This window comes from Arachis hypogaea, chromosome 13, assembly GCF_003086295.3.
Source record: "Arachis hypogaea cultivar Tifrunner chromosome 13, arahy.Tifrunner.gnm2.J5K5, whole genome shotgun sequence".
NCBI classification, from domain to species: domain Eukaryota; kingdom Viridiplantae; phylum Streptophyta; class Magnoliopsida; order Fabales; family Fabaceae; genus Arachis; species Arachis hypogaea.
The window spans coordinates 15,913,056-15,935,140 of record NC_092048.1 but is presented as its reverse complement, the minus strand read 5'-3'; positions in this window follow the sequence as shown (position 1 = coordinate 15,935,140).

Here is a 22,085-nt window from a genome sequence, read left to right as displayed (position 1 = left end):
CTCCCTTAATTGTGCTTAAGAGTGAAAACATGCTTTTTAGGACTTAAAATAGCTAAATTTAATTCACCTTGATTCTATTAGATGCCTCGATATGTTTGTTAAGTGATTTAAGGTTTAGGAGGCAAAGATTGGATCAAGGGAATGAAGAAAGAAAGCATGAAAAGTTGGAGAACTCATGAAGAAATGAAAGAACCGGAAAGCTGTCAAGCCGACCTCTTTGCACTTAAACGACCATAACTTGAGCTACAGAGGTCCAATTGATGCGGTTCCAGTTGGGTTGGAAAGCTAACATCCGGGGCTTCGAAATGATATAAGATTTGCCATAGTTGCATTGCGCATATGGGCGCGCACGCGCACGGTACGCGGACGCGCCGTTGGTGGCACATGACTCACTTAATGCAACACGTGGCCAGCGATTTTAGAAGCTTTGTGGGCCCAATCCAACTCATTTCTGATGCTATTTAAGCCAAGGATTGAAGAGGAATCAATATATACTTTAATCATTAGTCATAGTTTAGTTTTAGAAGTAGTTAGAGTTAGAGAGAGAAGCTCTCTCTTCTCTCTAGAATTAGGATTAGGAATTAGGGTTAGATTAGGATCTCATAGTTCTAGGTTTAATTCAAGTCTCCTTCTACTTCTACCTTCAATTGATGATTGCTACACTTTGGTTCTTCTCTCTATCCCTATTCTCTTGTTGTAATTTCTCTTATTTTGTTTCTAGGTTTTGTAATTGAAATACTCTTGTTCTCTTTATTTTCTTTCAATAATGCAATTTGAGGTAATTCATGATAATTGTGATTTCCTTGATTGTTGTTGTTAATTCTTTACATTCAATTGTAGTTAGAATTCATTCTTGTTGTGATTGACTATACTTTTCTTTTGTGCCTTCCAAGTGTTTGATTAAATGCTTGGAAGAATGTTAGACTAGAATTTTATGTTCTTGGCTTGAGAAGGTAACTTAGGATTTCTTGAGTCACTAGTGTCCAATTGATTGATAGTTGATAGCCATTAACTCTAGCCTTCATTAATCCAATTAGTGGAAAGCTAGGACTTATGGACTAGGATTGATATAACTCACTTGACTTTCCTTTGTTAATCGATTTAAGGATGACTAAGTGGGATTAATCCTTGCAACTACCATACTTGTGGCTAGTGATAATGATGAAGACCCTTGACAACCAAACCTTGCCAAGACCATTTTGTGAATAAAGTTTTCCTACCATTTACTATTCACATTCCTCATCCAAAACCCCAAAATAAACAAGTCCATAACCAATAACAAGAACACTACCTTGCAAGTCCTTTGAGAGACGACCCGAGGTTTAAATACTTCGGTTTATAGATTTTAGGGGTTTGTACTTGTGACAAACAAATTTTTGCATGAAAGGATTATTGTTGGTTTAGAGACTATACTTCAACGAGATTTCATTTGTGAAATTCTAAACCGTCAAAAATCCATTCGTCAAAATGGCGCCGTTGCCGGGGATTTGCAATGGTGTTATGTTATTGGTTATTGTACATATGTGAATAGTGTAAATAGTTTATCTTTTGCTTGTTTACTAGATTTTGTTAGTTTTATTTTGTTTTTCCATAATGAATTCTCACTTTGGCTATGAGTTTAGCTCTAATTGTGTTGTAGGAAATGTGAACTTCAATGCTAACATGTACCAAGGATGGAACACTCCAAGATGGGAGGAGCCTCAAGGAATTGATCACTCCTATTGGCATCAACCTCCGGACACTTATAGGTATAATTCTCATCCTAATGCATGTCAATTCAATGGCTATGGTGACTCCTTTTATGACAATCAACCACCACCATATGCCTATGAATCTTATCCTCAACATGAACCTCAACCATACTCACAAGCCCCTTTCTACCAAGTACCTTTATGTGACCCTTATCCATCATATAACCAATCACCCATACCACATCCTTGTGATCATTATGAGCAAGAACCTTTAGAACCACCACAGCCTTATCAAGATTACTACCATGAACCACCTCAGCCCTCACCATCTCCATACCTTCACCAAGAAGAACCACCTTCCTACCATGAATCCTCCCTCCAAAATAATGAACCTTCCTATTCACCCCAAGCCCCAATAGACGATCCTCTCACTTTGTTACTCCAAGGACAAGAAGCCATGAAGCGGGATACACTTGAGTTTGTGACCAATTTGACCAAGGTGGTGCACACTTTAGCCCACCAATGCTTGAATACTCAAGGTACTTCCGTAACCACACGTGAAAAGTCAAAAGAAGAGCAAAGCATGAAGGAGAAATTGGATAATTCGGTGAAAAAGGAGGAGTCAAATTTTGTGTTGGAACAATTGGAGAAGCCTATGATCATTGAAGAAAGAGGAGAAGTGGTTGAAGATTTAGGAGATGTTGAAAGTCCATGGGAATGTAGCATCATGGAGAACTCTTCCAAGAAGCTTGATATTGATGTTAAGGAGGGTGCGCAACCCCCAAGGCATATCATCGTTGGAAACTTGGAAGCGGCTTATCAAGAGATGGATTCAATCATGAATGAATTTCTCTCTACAATGGAATCCTCTCCCATTGGACATGAAGTTGAAAGTATAAAAGAGTGTGCACAACCTCCCATACCCTTGGTGAGCAATGAGAAAGAGAGCTACCAAGAGGAAAACGTTAGCATGGTGTATATCGAAATTGAAGAATATGAAGAGGTTGACCAAGAAATGGATTTATTCATTAATGAATTTCTATCCAAAATTGAACCACCTCCCATTAGGCAAGAAATCAAAGTTCTTGAAGACAACACCAAACTATGTGATAAAAGGGGAAAGGTTGGAATCAAGGAAGCTCGCAAAGTGGTGGAAATACACAAAGAAGAGCACAAGGATTCATTGTCTAAGTGTGGGGAAGTCTCCCTTCCCAAGTTACCATCCAATACAACATTTAAGTGGGTAAAATCTCTATCTCTAAGCTTTAATCTCTCACTTGAATATGGTTTGCTTGAGAATGATGGTCAACTTAGAACTCTTTGTGGAATTAAACGTAAAAACGAGTTGTGTAGTGGTTGGAAAATAAGTGTTAAGCTTATCAAGGCCAAGGCCTCAAGGTATAGGGATGATGTTGGGACAAGAATTGCTTTATATGGATCTAGGAGGAAGCATTGGTGGAGTAAAGAGAATTCTATGTGTCAATTACCTTTATGTCAACCGCTCATCCGACAAAACCATGAAACTCAACTAACGGATGGGTGCGAAGATAAGATATGGGACCCCGGCTTGCTAGATGAAGACCAACTATAGGGACTCATATCTTGGGTTGAACTTTGCCCAAGCTTGGTGAAGACGGTTGGATATTCTGTCAACCAATTGAGAGGCAAAGATCCTTGGAGATTCAAGGATGAGTACAAACATAAGCCACCATGACAATGAGCCCCTCAAAATGTCCAACTTAAGGACTTAAACTAAAAGTGCTAGGTGGGAGACACCCCACCATGGTAACCTCTTTCCATTCTCTTTTGGTTTTGTATAATAAGTGATTTGAGTTGCCATTGTAGGTAGATTTTCATTTCATATTGATTTGTTTGTAAAGATTGGTTGTTAGTATGTTGTATTCATTAGTAGTAGATGAATAAATCCTAAAATCAAATTGCATTTTTGTGAATTGTTTGATATTTGATTGAATAAAGAAGAGTTTTAGACATTATAGGGAGCTATAAAAAAAAAACAAAAAAAAGGGCCATCGGCGCGCTAGCACGCTGTGCGCGCGCGCGCACATTGCACTTCCGCAACTTCTGGTACAAAAACCAGAGAGTTGTGCGCGCGTTGTGCCAGCATTTTGCTGGGAGCACAAGCTCATCCACGCGTAAGCGCGCTGTGCGCGCGCGCGCGGATCGTCCCTGCTGCATCCACGCGTAAGCGCGCAGTGCGCGCGCGCGCGGATCGTTCCTGCTGCATCCGCGCGTAAGCGCGCTGTGCGCGCGCGCGCGGATTTGCTCCCTGCTTTTCTCCTTCCTCCTTTCTCCTTCTTTCCTCTTCTCTTCTTCTTTCTTTCTCATTTTTTTTTCCTTTCTTCTTCCTCTCTTGGAGATTTTTTTTTCTTTTCTCTTTTAATATAAAAAAAAAATTTAATAAAAAAAAATATAATAATAAATAAATAAATAATTAAACAAAATACTAAAAATATAAAAAATATAAAAAAAAAAACATAAAAAAAAATTTTTTTTTTCTTTTTTCTCTTCTTCCATTTTCTTTTGTCTATTACATTTGCATACTTTTATTCTTTGCATTTTAATTCTATTTGTTCTCATTTTATTTTCTAAATTTCTCATTTTAATAATGGTGTTGAATCCTCTCACTCAATTGTTGAGAATTTCTTGCATTTGTTTTGGTGCTTCATGACTTGTTACATTAATTGTAATATTTGTCAACACACAAGATTAGTGCTTTAGTCCTTCCTAATTCATTACCCTTTGTTTTTTTCTTGTACCGCTTCATCATTGAGTTAGGATAGAATCAAATGCTTTCATGCGTATCACTAATCTTGTTTGTATCAATTCTTATTTGATCTTGATGCTCAATATACTCTCCGTGCTTTAACTTTACTCTTGCATCAAGTATCAGTTGATATGCCTTTTGCTTATATTGACTTCTCACTCACATGTTGTAGCTACCATGCAGTAGAGAATCATACTCTTATTTGGCATTAGCCCCCGCCTACGTTCTATTTACTTTGATATCTTTGTTGTAGGCTTAATTTTCTTTCTTTTTCTCTCCTTTTAGGCTGGCCACCAAGAAAGGAGGAAACGGAAAAGCTTCTAAATGGGGCAACGAACAAGTCATCCGCACAACCTTTCGAAGAAGCTCATCAATTGTAACAATCCATCCACCTTGCTCTCCTTTGCATGCACCGAGGACGGTGCATTCTTCAAGTGTGGGGAGGTCATTCGACCGATCTCCATGGGTAACAATTTCCTTTTCAACACCAATTTTTTTTTATTTTTCTTTGTTAGATTAGCTATTGCATTACATGATAGGTTGCATGTTAGTTAGAATTTGTACATATTTTTACCACTTCTTTGTTATTAGGACTACTTGGTTAGGGTGATGATTTTCTTTCCAAGAAACCGTTTTAGGGTAACCTACCAATTTGAAAATTTTTGTTGAACTTGCTTGAAAGAATTTATTTTGGAACATGGTTTTGAGCTAAGAACACAAGCTTGTGAGATTTGAGCCTAATGGTGTGGTTACATCTTATAACCACTTATTTTCCTTCTTGCGTGTAATTGTTCTCTTTCTATGATTGTAATCTTTGATTTGTTTGAATCTATATGTCCCATTATTCCTTGTATTCATGCATTTATATGATTGAGGCCATTGTTTCATTAACTCACTTACCCAAATAGCCTTACCTCTTATCATCCATTGTTAGCCAATTTGAGCCTATGATTAACCCACTTGTTCTTATTTTAGCACATTACAAGCCTTAAAGCGGAAAACAATGAATGTCCTTTATTTGGATCTTTGATTGGTTTAGGCTAGTGAGTGTGAGTGTCATCCAAGAGTGGGAAAACTTTGGGACATTGGTTGGGATAAAAGGGTGTTTGTGTTTTGTATTTTTATATTGGGGAATTGGTACATACTCATGTATTGATTAAATGTATAGACCTTATGCATTAATGTTCTTGTATATAGTTTGAAAGAAAAAGAAAAAAATGAAAAGAAAAAGAAATAAAAGTGAAAAAGAAAAAAAAAGAAAAGAAAAGAAAAATGTATATAGAAAAAGAAAGAAAAAAAAGAAGAGCAATAAAGGGGACAAAATGCCCCAAAGTGAAGCTCAATAAGAATCAATGCATAAGTGTTGTGAAATGAAAAGAAAATGCATGAGTATGTGAAAAAGTGAGGAATGGGTAGTTAGATTAGTACTTAATTGTATAGGCCATTATATAGGCTAAATGGGAAAGTTTAAGTTAATCAAAGATTCAAATCCTTAAGTCCACTAGCCATATATGATCCTACCTTGACCCTAACCCCATTACAACCTAAAGAAAAGACCTCATGATACATGTATGCATGCATTGAATAATTGTTGATTGTTAGAAGAAAAACAAATTTTGGAAAGCATGATTAAGGGAGAATTGAGGGAATCAACCCCAAACACCGAGCGACTAGAGTGCAAACACTTCCGGTGAGGGTTTGATGCTCAATTCCTTGATTCCCGGCTTTCATGAGCATTCTTCTCGCAAGTCTACTTGAACTTCATTTCGATATTCGAATTGGTAGGATTCATGAATCGTTATATGATCTTGGCCCTACTTGTGCACGTATGACTTGGAGGATTGGTTTATTTTTAACCAAGTAGGTAAAACCATTTTGCATTTAGTTGCATATAGTTCATTTACATGGAATAAATGTTGATACCCTTTGTTTCTCTCTTGGCTTAAGCATGAGGACATGCTTGGTTTAAGTGTGGGGAGGTTGACAAACCCCATTTGTAGGGTTTATCTTGTATTGATTTTTGGGGATTTTATCAACTTTCACCCACATTTATTCAATGAAATAGCATGGTTTTATAACTTCTCCCTTAATTGTGCTTAAGAGTGAAAACATGCTTTTTAGGACTTAAAATAGCTAAATTTAATTCACCTTGATTCTATTAGATGCCTCGATATGTTTGTTAAGTGATTTAAGGTTTAGGAGGCAAAGATTAGATCAAGGGAATGAAGAAAGAAAGCATGAAAAGTTGGAGAACTCATGAAGAAATGAAAGAACCGGAAAGCTGTCAAGCCGACCTCTTTGCACTTAAACGACCATAACTTGAGCTACAGAGGTCCAATTGATGCAGTTCCAGTTGGGTTGGAAAGCTAACATCCGGGGCTTCAAAATGATATAAGATTTGCCATAGTTGCATTGCGCATATGGGCGCGCACGCGCACGGTACGCGGACGCGCCGTTGGTGGCACATGACTCACTTAATGCAACACGTGGCCAGCGATTTTAGAAGCTTTGTGGGCCCAATCCAACTCATTTCTGATGCTATTTAAGCCAAGAATTGAAGAGGAATCAATATATACTTTAATCATTAGTCATAGTTTAGTTTTAGAAGTAGTTAGAGTTAGAAAGAGAAGCTCTCTCTTCTCTCTAGAATTAGGATTAGGAATTAGGGTTAGATTAGGATCTCATAGTTCTAGGTTTAATTCAAGTATCCTTCTACTTCTACCTTCAATTGATGATTGCTACACTTTGGTTCTTCTCTCTATCCCTATTCTCTTGTTGTAATTTCTCTTATTTTGTTTCTAGGTTTTGTAATTGAAATACTCTTGTTCTCTTTATTTTCTTTCAATAATGCAATTTGAGGTAATTCATGATAATTATGATTTCCTTGATTGTTGTTGTTAATTCTTTACATTCAATTGTAGTTAGAATTCATTCTTGTTGTGATTGACTATACTTTTCTTTTGTGCCTTCCAAGTGTTTGATTAAATGCTTGGAAGAATGTTAGACTAGAATTTTATGTTCTTGGCTTGAGAAGGTAACTTAGGATTTCTTGAGTCACTAGTGTCCAATTGATTGATAGTTGATAGCCATTAACTCTAGCCTTCATTAATCCAATTAGTGGAAAGCTAGGACTTATGGACTAGGATTGATATAACTCACTTGACTTTCCTTTGTTAATCGATTTAAGGATGACTAAGTGGGATTAATCCTTGCAACTACCATACTTGTGGCTAGTGATAATGATGAAGACCCTTGACAACCAAACCTTGCCAAGACCATTTTGTGAATAAAGTTTTCCTACCATTTACTATTCACATTCCTCATCCAAAACCCCAAAATAAACAAGTCCATAACCAATAACAAGAACACTACCCTGCAAGTCCTTTGAGAGACGACCCGAGGTTTAAATACTTCGGTTTATAGATTTTAGGGGTTTGTACTTGTGACAAACAAATTTTTGCATGAAAGGATTATTGTTGGTTTAGAGACTATACTTCAACGAGATTTCATTTGTGAAATTCTAAACCGTCAAAAATCCATTCGTCAGCTCGTCTCAAGACCATCATGAAGATGGCAAGAAAACATACTAAAATAAAAATGAGCTGTGGCTGAGATTTTCACCAAATATAGTTAGATTTGGTGAGGTAATCTTGAGCTCTTCATGCTAAAAAAGGAAGAAGAAGATTCGGCCAGCAAGGAGGAGATTCTTGGAGGCATGGCTTGTCTTTGATTCTGCTCAACCACCACAGGAAGTAGCTAGAGTGGCGAAGTGATGGTAGAGGCAGAGATTGAAGCAGATGAAGTCATCATCATCATGAAGCATCAAGGGCCAGAAATCCATCTTGGAGAGCAAGCCAAGGATGGAGAGCTCGGATTGATGAAGAGTGATGATCAAGAAAGGACTAGAGGTAATTGCATGTTGGATTTTGCATGGTTATCTCTTCTCTCTATGTGGCCGAACCGGTTCTGTTTTCTTGGAGAAGAAGAAGTTAAGCTTGGGTTTTTGGCTTCTAGTGTGGAGGCTTCTCTCTTCTATAAAAAGGGAGAACAGCCACTGTTTGGAGTAAGGAGTTAGAAGTAAGCAGTGAGAGTGCAAGGCACAGGATTCTCAGAGCTACCTAAGCTTACAGATTTTCTTCTCCTTCAATGTATTCTGTTTAGTATTTTTCTGTTTAATTTTGTCATGTCTTGAGTCTCATGGAAAAAGGCAAACAAGTGAGGTTTGTATGAAAAAGCCATAGAGCGGAAAAAGACAGAGAGTGCAAAATTAAAAGAAAAAGCCATAGATGTCCTTAGAGTTTCTTTGTTCATCTATGTTGCGTTTCATGATTCTGTGGGAATCCCCTTGTAAGTTGGGTTAGCACTTTACAGTTTGTAATCAGGTTGATTATAGTGAAATTCCATCATTGTTGTGATGAAGACTGGATGTAGGCTGCACTGCACTTAGCAGCTGAACCAGGATATATCTGGGTGTAATCTTCTTCTCTTCTCTACTCCATTTCTGTTTCTACTGCACAGGAGCAAAAACCAAAAATATCTCGTGCCAAGTGACGAGACAAAAAGAAAAGTCTCGTGGCTAGGGACGAGACAAAAGAAAAGGTCTCGTGTGAAGTGATGAGCTAAAAACAGAAAAGTCTCCTCTAAATCCAGCAAGTGTTAGCAAGCAAAAAGGGGGCTAAGATTCAACCCCCCTTCTCTTAGCCACTGAAACCATCAATTGGTATCAGAGCTTGGTCTCAAAGAGATCAAGCTTTGTAGCTTGGAGAAAAGATCCTTTTGGCAGAAAACAGTGGCGCAAATGTGGTGTCCTATAATCTGACTGAAGGTCAATCGAGCATCAGACCTCCTCTTTTCAATGGAAAAAATTATACCTATTGGAAGAAGAGGATGAAGATATTTGTACAAGCAGTGGATTACAGACTTTGGAAGATTATCCTGGAAAGGCCCCAATTTCCAACTACCACAAATGCTGAAGGAGTAGTCTCCCTCAAACCGGAAGCAAGATGGACCGAAGAAGATAGGAAGAAGGTAGAGTTAAATGCCAAGGCAATAAACCTGCTCAACTGTGCTATCAGCTTTGAAGAGTACCGACGGGTATCACGATGCACAACGGTAAAGGAAATCTGGGACAAGCTACAAATCACTCATGAAGGAACCACCATTGTAAAGAAGACTCGGACAGATATGTTGAACAGAGAATATGAAATGTTTGCAATGAAGGAAGGAGAGTCCATTGATGAACTGTTCGAACGGTTCAACGCCATCATTGTTGGCTTAGATGCTCTGGAAATTACACATTCTGAATCTGTGCTAGTGAGAAGAGTGTTGAGATGTCTTACAAAAGAGTGGGAAACAAAATCTTTAATTATTTCTGAGAGCAGTAGCTTAGATTCCATGACACTTGATGATTTGAGAGGAAATCTTCTTGCTTTTGAAAACACCTATTTGAAAAAAGATTCAAAAAAGAAAGGAATTGCTTTTTCTTCTATGACTAACCCTCTGGATGATGAATCCAGTGATAACTCTTCTGAAAATGAGTTTGTGTTGTTTGCAAAAAAATTCAGGAAAATGGTGAAGCTCAAAGGCAAAGGCAGCAGCTCAAGGAAGATGAAGAAAGACCTTAGCAAAGTAACTTGTTACAATTGCAAGGAAATGGGGCATTTCAAATCTGACTATCCCAAGTTAAAGAAGGAGGAGAAGCCGAAAAAGGGAAAGAAGAAGGGAATGATGGCCTCATGGGAAGATTTGGAAAATGACTCAGATGATGATGATAAAGAATCGGAGACCAAGTCACAACCGTGTCTCATGGCAGATCATGTAAATCAGGTAGTCTCTCATAACCCTAACACTGAAGATCTTCATCTTATGATAGACCACCTTTCTGAAAAAATTAAGATGTTTTCTATTGGAAAATCAAGAACTTGAACAACAAATCACCATTCTTAAAGCTGAAAACAGTTTTCTAAAAGAGAAAGTGAGAGAGGCCGAAACTGCTTGTGATCTTGTTGAAGAAAATAAGCAGTTAAGAGCCCAAATTAGAAGCTGTAAAAGTGACCATTCTGTCCTTGCATATGTAGACTGTTTTAAAAGAAATGAAGAGTTGCTTAAAGAGGTTAAAATGCTTAAGGAAGACTTAGCCAAGTTTACACAAAGTTCTGAAAATCTTAATCAAATTTTGGCTAGTCAAAAACCTCTTTATGATAAAGTTGGGTTGGGATTTTATAAATCTGAAAAGTCTCATTTTGAAAACATTGCTTCATCTTCAAATGATACAAGGTATCAAAACCCAACCTACTTTAACAAAATAGCAACTCCAAGATTTTGTAGGCTATGCAATCGAAATGGACACTTTTCTATTCAATGTTTCTTTGGTGAAAGAATGATTGGTGATAAAGTTTGTAAAGTTGTTTTTGATTATAATGGTTTAGGACATAGAAGATAGTTTAACGTAAAAGGATCCAAAAAGATTTGGATACCTAAAGTCTCTTAAGCTTGTTTTGTAGGTGTGCCTAGCATCCAAAAGGAAGGAGAATATGTGGTATATGGATAGCGGATGTTCTAGGCATATGACCGGAAAGACAACTTTCTTCATAAAGCTTGATGAGTATGATGGAGGACTTGTCACTTTTGGTGATGATGCAAAAGGAAAAATAGTGGCTGTTGGAAAAGTTGGTAAAAATTTTTCATCTTGTATAAATGATGTTCTTCTTGTAAATGGTTTGAAACATAACTTACTTAGTGTTAGTCAATTGTGTGATTTAGGTTTTGATGTTATTTTTAAGAAGTTTGTTTGTTTGGTTGTTTGTGAGAAAACTGGGGATATTTTATTTGAAGCCAAAAGATACAACAATGTGTATGGATTAACTCTTGAGGATTTAAAGGAACAAAATGTAACATGCTTTACATCTTTTGAATCTGAAAAATGGTTTTGGCATAGAAAGTTGGGACATGCTAGCATGTACCAAATTTCTAAGCTAGTTAAAAGGAATTTGGTTAGAGGAATTCCAAACATCAAATTTGATAAGGATCTTACTTGTGATGCTTGTCAATTGGGCAAACAAGTAAAATCCTCTTTTAAATCAAAAGATGGAATCTCAACCAAAAGGCCATTGGAGATGTTACATATTGATCTTTTTGGTCCTACTAGAACTCAAAGTTTAGGAGGTAAACACTATGGCTTTGTGGTGGTAGATGATTACTCTAGATTTGGTTAGGTACTTTTTCTTGCTCATAAGAATGATGCTTTTCATGCCTTTTCCACTCTTTGCAAGAAAATTCAAAACAAAAAGGATTTAAAAATTGCCTATTTGAGAAGTGATCATGGAAGAGAATTTAAAAATCAAGATTTTGAAAAATTCTGTGATGACTTAGGAATTTCTCATAATTTTTCATGTCCTAGAACCCCCCAACAAAATGGGGTGGTTGAAAGAAGGAATAGAAGCCTTCAAGAGATGACTAGGGCTATGCTATGTGAGAATGAGATTCCTAAATTTTTGTGGGCTGAAGCTGTGAACACAGCATGTTATATTTTGAATAGAACAATCATTAGAAAAGGGTTAAAGGAAACCCCTTATGAGCTATGGAAAGAAACCCCTCCAAATCTTAAGTACTTTCATATTTTTGGATGCAAATATTTTGTGCTTAATAATAAAGAAAATCTTGGAAAGTTTGATCCAAAATCCTATGAAGGAATATTTGTTGGATATTCCACCACAAGCAAGGCCTATAGAATTTATCTCAAGGAGCATAGGACTATAGAGGAATCCATACATGTTACTTTTTGTAATTCTAACTTAATTCCCAGTACTGTGATAGATAATGATTCAGATGATGAAGAAGCTGGAACAAGCAAAGAAAATCCCAAATCTGTTCAGAATGAAGAATCTGCCAGTCCAGTTTTGTCTCATCAGATTGGAAGAGACATTTCCATTTTGTCTCCTGAGCAGGCACGAGCAACTGAAACAGTAAGACCACCAGAAGTTCATCAAAGCTCTACACCTGTCCGAAAGCCTAGAGAATGGAAGTCCATGAGGGGTTATCCTCATGACTTCATCATTGGTGATCCCTCTCAAGGAGTAACAACAAAATCATCCACCAAAAGGCAAACTGAACCTAGCAATCTTGCTCTCTTGTCACAAATAGAGCCCAACAATGTCAAACAAGCTCTTGAGGACCCATCATGGGTTAAAGCAATGCAAGAAGAGCTTGCTCAATTCGACAAGAATGAGGTTTGGACACTAGTACCCCATCCGAATGGTAAGAAAGTTACCGGTACTAAGTGGGTATTTAAAAATAAACTTGGTGAGGATGGACAAGTTGTTTGTAACAAGGCTAGATTAGTGGCCCAAGGTTATGATCAAGAAGAGGGTATAGATTTTGATGAGTCTTTTGCTCCGGTAGCTAGATTGGAAGCAATTAGGTTGCTTCTTGCCTATGCCACCCATAAAGGTTTCAAAATGTTTCAAATGGATGTTAAGTGTGCTTTCCTTAATGGTTTTATTGATAGAGAAGTGTATGTGGCACAACCCCCCGATTTTGAGCATAAAGAGTTTCCAAATCATGTTTTCAAACTAACTAAGGCCCTTTATGGTCTTAGACAAGCTCCAAGAGCTTGGTATGAAAGGCTAAGTGCCTTCTTGTTGGAAAATCAATTTCAAAGGGGTACCACCGACACTACTTTATTCATTAAAGCGTCTAATGATGATATGCTCCTTGTTCAAGTTTATGTTGATGACATTGTATTTGGATCGGCCAACATTTTCTTGTGTGAAGAGTTTGGAAAACTCATGACTAGTGAGTTTGAGATGAGTTTAATGGGAGAGCTTACTTTCTTTCTTGGCCTCCAAATTAAACAAACTCCTAGTGGCACTTTTATTTACCAAGGAAAGTATGCTAAAGAGCTTATCAAAAAGTTTGGCCTAGAAAATTCCAAATCAATGGGAACCCCAATGCATCCTAATACAAAACTTGAAAAGGATGATGATGGCCAAGATGTGGATGAAACAAGGTATAGAGGAATGATAGGTTCACTTATGTATCTTACCTCCTCTAGACCGGACATTGTCCAAAGTGTGGGTGTATGTTCAAGGTTTCAATCTCACCCAAAAGAATCCCATCTTACAGCCGTTAAACGCATTATTAGATACATCAAGGGAACTTGTAATTATGGGCTATGGTATCCTAAATCTGATGACTTTTGTGCAGTAGGGTTTTGTGATGCAGATTATGCGGGAGATAGAGTGGATAGAAGGAGCACCTCCGGCATGTGTTGCTTCCTTGGAAGCTCACTCAACATGTGGTCAAGCAAGAAATAAGCCACAGTGGCTCTATCCACAGCTGAAGCTGAATATATTTCCGCATCTGCATGTTGTTCACAATTAATTTGGTTAAAAACACAATTGAAAGATTACAAATTAAAAATCAATAGTATACCCTTATTTTGTGATAATATGAGTGCTATAAACATTTCAAAAAATCCGGTTCTGCACTCAAGAACCAAGCACATTGAGATAAAATATCATTTTATTAGGAAACATGTGCAAAAGGGTACTATTGATATTCAATTTGTAAAATCTGAAGACCAAATTGCTGATATTTTTACAAAACCCCTCTGTGAAGACAGATTCTGTGCCCTGAGAAAAAGTTTGGGAATGTTTGATTTAAGTTTCATTGATAAATTGTGAAAAGTTGATTCTGTTCAGTTTTGTCTCGTAGGTTTGGACGAGATAAAATTAGAAGCGTTGGAAGGGCTGTGATCAAGGGGGAGACAGTGTCTAAAGTGAATTCTCATGGCCCCACCAAATTTTCTTGACCCCACTTTGCCGTTATGTTAGTTATCTCTCTATGTAAATAAGAATCCTCTTCCTTGTGTCATCATATCTTTTTGGAAGTGGTTATTGTCAAATCAAATCACTCTCTCCATCTAATCCCTTGATTTAAGGCAACAACTTTTCAGTTTTTGATTTTAAAAATAAAAAGGGAATCATTTTGGGTAATAACTACACCATAATGGTCATTAACCGTCCACTAATGGTCATTACCTCCACCAAAGTCTCTCTCTCCAATCCATATTTAATGTGTCATTCACCTTGCTTCTCCCTCACTCAATTCGGTTACTTCATCAACCTTTCATATTTCATTCTTCCATCACCATGAAAAAGAAAATCACGCCAAGAAAGAGTGAAAGAATCCTTCTCTCTCAAAAACCATCAACCCCTCAAACCCACACTCACATCCACATACATTCTACTTCTTCATCTTCTCCCTCACCCCAACCAAGCACACCGAAGCCATGAGGAAGAAAGTAATAGCACAGAAGAGTTCCGGAAGAAGAAGAAGAAGCGGGAAAAATAAGGAGCCCCGCATTGAGGAAGAGGAAGAATCTCATACCTCGCCCATTCGTTCACCACCACCTTCATCACCGAAGAGAACTACCCCCGGAAAAAGCTCACAGAAGACCAAGGGGTTTGCACTAAACGACACCACCGAACCTTCAAATTTGGAATCCCTGGAATTCAAAAACAAGTACAGCAAGACTCACTCTCATTATGATCCGAGCATATTCAACTCTTGTGCCTCATTTGAGTTTCACAATGAATTTATGGAAAAACGTCATTTGTGTGCAACCTACCTTGTCAACCTCGACACTCTCACTAACAAAGGCATCAACATCTCCTCTCTGTTTGAACTCCTCAACTGGAAGCCACTTCTTCTCATTCAGAAACCAGTCTATCCTGGCCTAGTTCGGGAGTTTTACGCCAATATGCGACTCATTGACGGCTCTCTTCATTCCTATGTCAAAAGGGTTCAAATAGCCCTTGATTCTGAGACCATTGGAGCGGCCCTGGGCTTCAAGGATGAAGGACCACGAGCGTACATGGCAGAAAAATGGGATACACAAGTCGGCGTTTCATACAAAACGGTTCTTCAGCACATTTGCAAGAATCTCTCTGGCTTACATGGAACGACTCCAACCCACAAAGCTCTAGGACCAGTCAACTCTCTGATTCACCGAATCATCACCCACGTTCTGACTCTCCAAAGCGGCTCACACAACCGAGTAACATTTTCTGACTGTCTCATATTATTTGCTTTGGTTTCCTCTACACCGATATCCTTTGGTTATATTATGATTAGGCATATGTGGGATTCTGTTAGAAGCACCAAAAAGGCTAACCTGCCTTATGGTATGTTTTTAACTAGAATTTTTGAATACTTTAAAGTTGATCTGTTGAATGAGGCTGTAGAAAACAAGGTGTCCTCAATCAAAGGAGGAGGAGTGACTAAGGGAACCAAAGGGCACAAATCTGTTGCATCCGATAGTGACTATGAGTACAGGCCAGAATCTTCCAAAACAGCCGAATTCATCAAACAGATTTTGGGTGAATTCTCAAACATGGCAGAAATGATGGTTCAATCTCACAAAGAGACCCGTAAGCTAGCTTATGAGAGCGAGAAAGCTTGGAAAAGATGCAAAGATAGGGTCGGGCTGATGCTAGAAAGTCTTAAGGAGGATCTGAGAGATGATAGTGAAGAAGGCACTGAGGAATCTGATCTTAATCTATCAGATGATTGATGACTGTTGTTTTATGTTATTTGATATTGGCATGATTAGGCTCAATCTTTCTTTTGTAAAAGCATGACTTGATACTCACTACTCCTTGACACTTTGACATATTTGGCATTTTATGAATATTTTGTTGTATTGCCAATGCTTTCTTGCTGCAGGTACATAATGCCCCTTGATGCCAAAAGGGGGAGGAAATTGATCCAAAATTGAAACTGAAAAACAGGGGATGAAATTCTCTTTGAGAGTTCATGATCACCCTTGTTGATGATGGATAATGCATTGTGAAAATGCATTAGGATTATGTTTGAGGATGTTTTGTTAATATAGCATTCGGTTCTACTTTAATTACTGCCATTACTTGATGATTATCTTGGTAAAATATGTGTTTGTAAGAAATTTGAATTACCTTGATAGAATGATTGATGATTGGATTTATTTTTGGCAGTTCCTTTAGTTTGAAATGATGAAAGTTGCTGTGTTTGGAAAGATTATATCATGTTGATGAAAAATATTTTTCCTACCATAACCATGATTGCTCTGATTTATTGAAAAAAATATTTGAACAGCAAAATCTTCCTTCAAAATAAATTGATTATGTAGTTTGAGCAGAAAATCAGTTTATGATATCAAATGAGTTTTGATTATCAATTTAAAATTGCTCATAAATCAAGCATTTAGCATCATATAATATGCTAAATAACATTGTTCATGAAGCTTATTAAAATGTTACAAGTTAGTGCTTCCCTTGGTAAAATAAGCATACATCAAGGGGGAGCCATGTGACATTTAGAAAGGGGGAGAAATTCAATCTTCAAAGGGAGTACTCATACTCAATTTTTTAAATTTCTTTCCATTTCAATTTTAATAATGTTTGTCATCAAGGGGGAGATTGATGAGTTTGGAAAACTCTAAATTAAATTGATGATGATCAAACATTATTAACAGCAAAATTATTAATCTAATTTTGATTGATATATTAATTAAATTAATTTTGCTGTGCAGGTTTTTAATTGGGCCGAAAATAAAATATAAATGATTACAAGCCCAAATGTGAATTTTTGCTTAGCATTGGTTCAAATATTAATCAATGAAGTTTGGCTGAATTATTGTTCTTGTGTTGGGCCAAACTTAATGCTTGTGGTTACAAGCCCAATTATAAATCTTTGCTAAGTGATCCAATACTTAGCCTGAATCAAAATATTATTAGGCCAAAATCAATATTGTTACTACCAAGCCCAATTTTGATTTTGATGAATGTTTCCATTGCTTGATCCGAAACAAAATTCATCAGGAAAACAAATGTTACCATTGCCTCACACCTTCAACGGATTTCATTTCTCTCTTTGATGGATTTCAAATTTAATTTAAGAATTGGGAACATAAGTAAGTGAGAGAAGATTGATTTGATTGCTATGATAGCTATGCACGCCTCTGATGGATTTCAAATTTAATTTAAGCATTGGGAACATAAGTAAGTGAGAGAAGATTGATTTGATTGCTATGATAGCTATGCACGCCTCTCAGCAAAGGGAAGTAAAAGCAACCTTTACTTGTGTAATGTATTGAATTGCTTTTTTCAAGTTGTTTATTCTCTCTCATCTCTTTCCTCTCTTCGGACATTAACCAGGAAATAATGGAAGCCATGGAAGCTACACCTACTCACCGAAAAGAAGATAGAGCTCGTCTCAAGACCATCATGAAGATGGCAAGAAAACATACTAAAATAAAAATGAGTTGTGGCTGAGATTTTCACCAAATATAGTTAGATTTGGTGAGGTAATATTGAGCTCTTCATGCTCAAAAAGGAAGAAGAAGATTCGGCCAGCAAGGAGGAGATTCTTGGAGGCATGGCTTGTCTTTGATTCTGCTCAACCACCACAGGAAGTAGCTAGAGTGGCGAAGTGATGGTAGAGGCAGAGATTGAAGCAGATGAAGTCATCATCATCATGAAGCATCAAGGGCCAGAAATCCATCTTGAAGAGCAAGCCAAGGATGGAGAGCTCGGATTGATAAAGAGTGATGATCAAGAAAGGACTAGAGGTAATTGCATGTTGGGTTTTGCATGGTTATCTCTTCTCTCTCTATGTGGCCGAACCGGTTCTGTTTTCTTGGAGAAGAAGAAGTTAAGCTTGGGTTTTTGGTTTCAAGTGTGGAGGCTTCTCTCTTCTATAAAAAGGGAGAACAGCCACTGTTTGGAGTAAGGAGTTAGAAGTAAGCAGTGAGAGTGCAAGACACAGGATTCTCAGAGCTACCTAAGCTTACAGATTTTCTTCTCCTTCAATGTATTCTGTTTAGTATTTTTCTGTTTAATTTTGTCATGTCTTGAGTCTCATGGAAAAAGGCAAACAAGTGAGGTTTGTATGAAAAAGCCATAGAGCGGAAAAAGGCAGAGAGTGCAAAATTAAAAGAAAAAGCCATAGATGTCCTTAGAGTTTCTTTGTTCATCTATGTTGCGTTTCATGATTCTGTGGGAATCCCCTTGTAAGTTGGGTTAGCACTTTACAGTTTGTAATCAGGTTGATTATAGTGAAATTCCATCATTGTTGTGATGGAGACTGGATGTAGGCTGCATTGCACTTAGCAGCTGAACCAGGATATATCTGGGTGTAATCTTCTTTTCTTCTCTACTCCATTTCTATTTCTACTGCACAGGAACAAAAACAAAAAATATCTCGTGCCAAGTGACGAGACAAAAAGAAAAGTCTCGTGGCTAGGGACGAGACAAAAGAAAAGGTCTCGTGTGAAGTGATAGCTAAAAACAGAAAAGTCTCCTCTAAGTCCAGCAAGTGTTAGCAAGCAAAAAGGGAGCTAAGATTCAACCCCCTCTTCTCTTAGCCACTAAAACCATCAAAAAGAGAATGATATTCTATTGCTTCTGTGTGTAATCAACGAAAACTTAACCTTCTATTTATATATGTACAAAGAGTTATTTTTTAAACTCTTATTAAATATATTCTTTCTTAAAAATGTTAAACCGCCCAACATAAATAAATATCCATCTTGTCATCCTTATCACAACAAGTAAATATACAAGGCCTGATGTCCTCTTATATGGCGCAAAAACAACTCTTTCATAACTCCATCTTAATTAATTATGTCTCTGTAGAACGTTTCCATTTTCTACTAGCAATTGCTGATCTATATATAATATATTCGGAGGATCAGAACCATTCACATTTTATTTAAAATTAAAACAAGCTTTTAAATAATAAATTGCAACAAGGCTCTGCATTAGTACTCTTGCATGAACATATGATGATTTATGCCATTAAATAAATAACATGCCACACTTATCACTTAATTAATTAGATTTTGACACACTGATGAAAGTTGGTACCTCTCCTCGATCAGGAAGATCTCGAATCGATCTGTATCGGATCTATATTCTATGGGTCCGTTTAAAAAACTTTAGAAGTAACATTTTTTAATTTTTAACTTATGAAAAGTAATAGTATTAATGTTCGATGTAATTTTTAAAATTAAATTGTAACTTTTTAAAAAGCTATTTAGGAGCTTATAGAGAAGTTAAAAAAAAATGAATTCTCTCATAATACTTCTACTTTTCATCACATTTCTATAAAATAAGTACTTCTAGAGTTAAAAATCCAAACACAAAATAACTTATTTATAAGTTACTTTTAATAGAATTATTTATTGTTTAAATTATTTTATCAAAAGAAGCTTAATTAAGTTGGTTACCCAAACTGGACCTATATCCTATAGACACATAAATGTCTACTAAAAAGAATTAAATATTAAAAATATATTATATTCATCATCATGAGCTGAGAATACATATTGCCAATGGAAATTAAAAAATTCATTCACCAATTAAATGGGTAACTTCCATGACCAAATTACTTTAATTTCATGTGACGGTGGATGGCACGCCCGTGCATGTATGAATTTATATACTGTCGAATTTAATGAAAATAAAAAGTGTCATGCATTATTACATTAACAATTTAGTTTAAAAATAATTTTACAAACAACAACAAAATCTTATTCTATTAGATGGAATCGACTACATAAATCAAACCATATTATTGCGTCCTATCATATATTATATCTACAATAAAAATATTTAAATATAAATCTCTTTTAATCATCATGTATGATCTTAAAAAAAAAAAATTCTACTATTTATCTCCTATTTATCTTTCATTTTATCCACCTTCAACCAAATATTTTGTCAATCTTCTTTCCACATGTTTATACCACTTGAGACAAAATTCTATCATCTCTCTACAATAAACGTGCTTTCAATTTTTTCTTTTATATTTTCGTTTCTTATTTTATCTATTCATATATAACTATTCATTCATCTGAGTATTTTCATCTCTATTCCCCGTAACTTATGTTCATGCTTATCTTATGTCGTCCAACAGTCTGTTCTGTATAACATAGCTTGTCTAATGGTAGTACGATAAATTTTTTTTTTTTTAATTTTAAAGATAATTTTTATTGATTGGATATAAGATCAGATATACTCTATCACTTTAACCAGTCTAATTGTATCGATTTTTTTTTACATTCTTCTCGATCTATCCATTATCTTATATAACATATTTAAAATGCTTAAAACACTTTACTTGTAATAAGATAATTTTTCTAATTTCACTTCTGTAATATTATTTCTGTTCGCCGAAAGAACTTATATTTTATATATGTGCAAAACATATTCTCTAAAACTTTTTTTCACAACTTTAGATTCTGATTTAAATCTTTCTTTGTTTCTCACATAAAGACAATATTATGGACAAAAAATATATACCATAGTATTGGTTGTGGATATTTTCAACAAGTACTTCTATTCAAAATTAATGTAAAAAAATATACTTAGAAATAATTCTTAATGTAATTTTATACTATAATTTTAACTAATAAAAACTCAATTTGATTTTAAGGTACAAAGTGAGCAATTTTTTCAAATAATTAAGTAAGTTTTATTTTTATTTTTTAGTGAGTATCAAATTTGAAAAAAATGATTAATATAGAACATAAATCCTCATTCATTTGTGATAATTTGTATTAGTTTATCTGTTAATTACTTAGCCATATCATTTGTAGTATAATGACGAAAGAATTAAATTGAATTACGATATCAAATTTTAAAAACTGAATTAAATTAATGGAATATTGAAGGATATGCATGTTTGTGTTAATTTCAACTTTTTTATTTATAAACAGAATCTTTGGTAATTATTTTTTTTTCTTATGTTCTTCCTTCAACTTGTTCTCCAAAATTCGTATCACATTTTTCACTTTCAATCTAACAGTCAAGTAAATATCTTAGTGTTTAAGTCATTTTTTTTTTTATATTGTCTATCTTTGACTTCAACTCTCCTTGAACTTTACGCCTCTTACGGTCGACTTAGTTCGCAGTCGGGACTTATTAAGGAATCTATTTTTAGTATCCTTCAAGTAAATCAAATAAATGATTTATCATTCTAAACCTATAAAAACGTAAATCGAAGCTACCTGATTTAATTTACATGGAGGAAATACTTCTAACTACTTGTTTTGATATTTTGACATCATACTAAATTGAATCTTCTCAATATAGTTTACTTTGATTTGCTCTCTATCCTAATAAATCAAATGTAACTATTTCGATTTACATTTATTTTTGATAAAGTAAATTTAATTAATTCGATTTATATATAATTATTCAAAATAGAACGTATAACCATTTTTAGTTTAAGATATTTGTGTAATATTTATCTCTATTTATTTTAGCTATGTAAATTGTCCAATAAATAATGATAATCTTTTATATATAGGTAATTTTTTATTAAAATCTACAAAATCGAAAGCTAGAAAATTGTGAACACAATACAAATTTGAATTTAACAGGATAATTTCTGTAAAATATATAAATAAAAATGATTAATTTAAATTTATTTTAATTGGTAATATAAATATATTTGGGGTAAAATATATTTTTGTTTCACTCTTACCGTTTCCTAAAATTTTCGAATTTACTTCCCAATATTTATCATTTTATTTAAAATTAATATTTTAATGGTTTTAAAGGTTT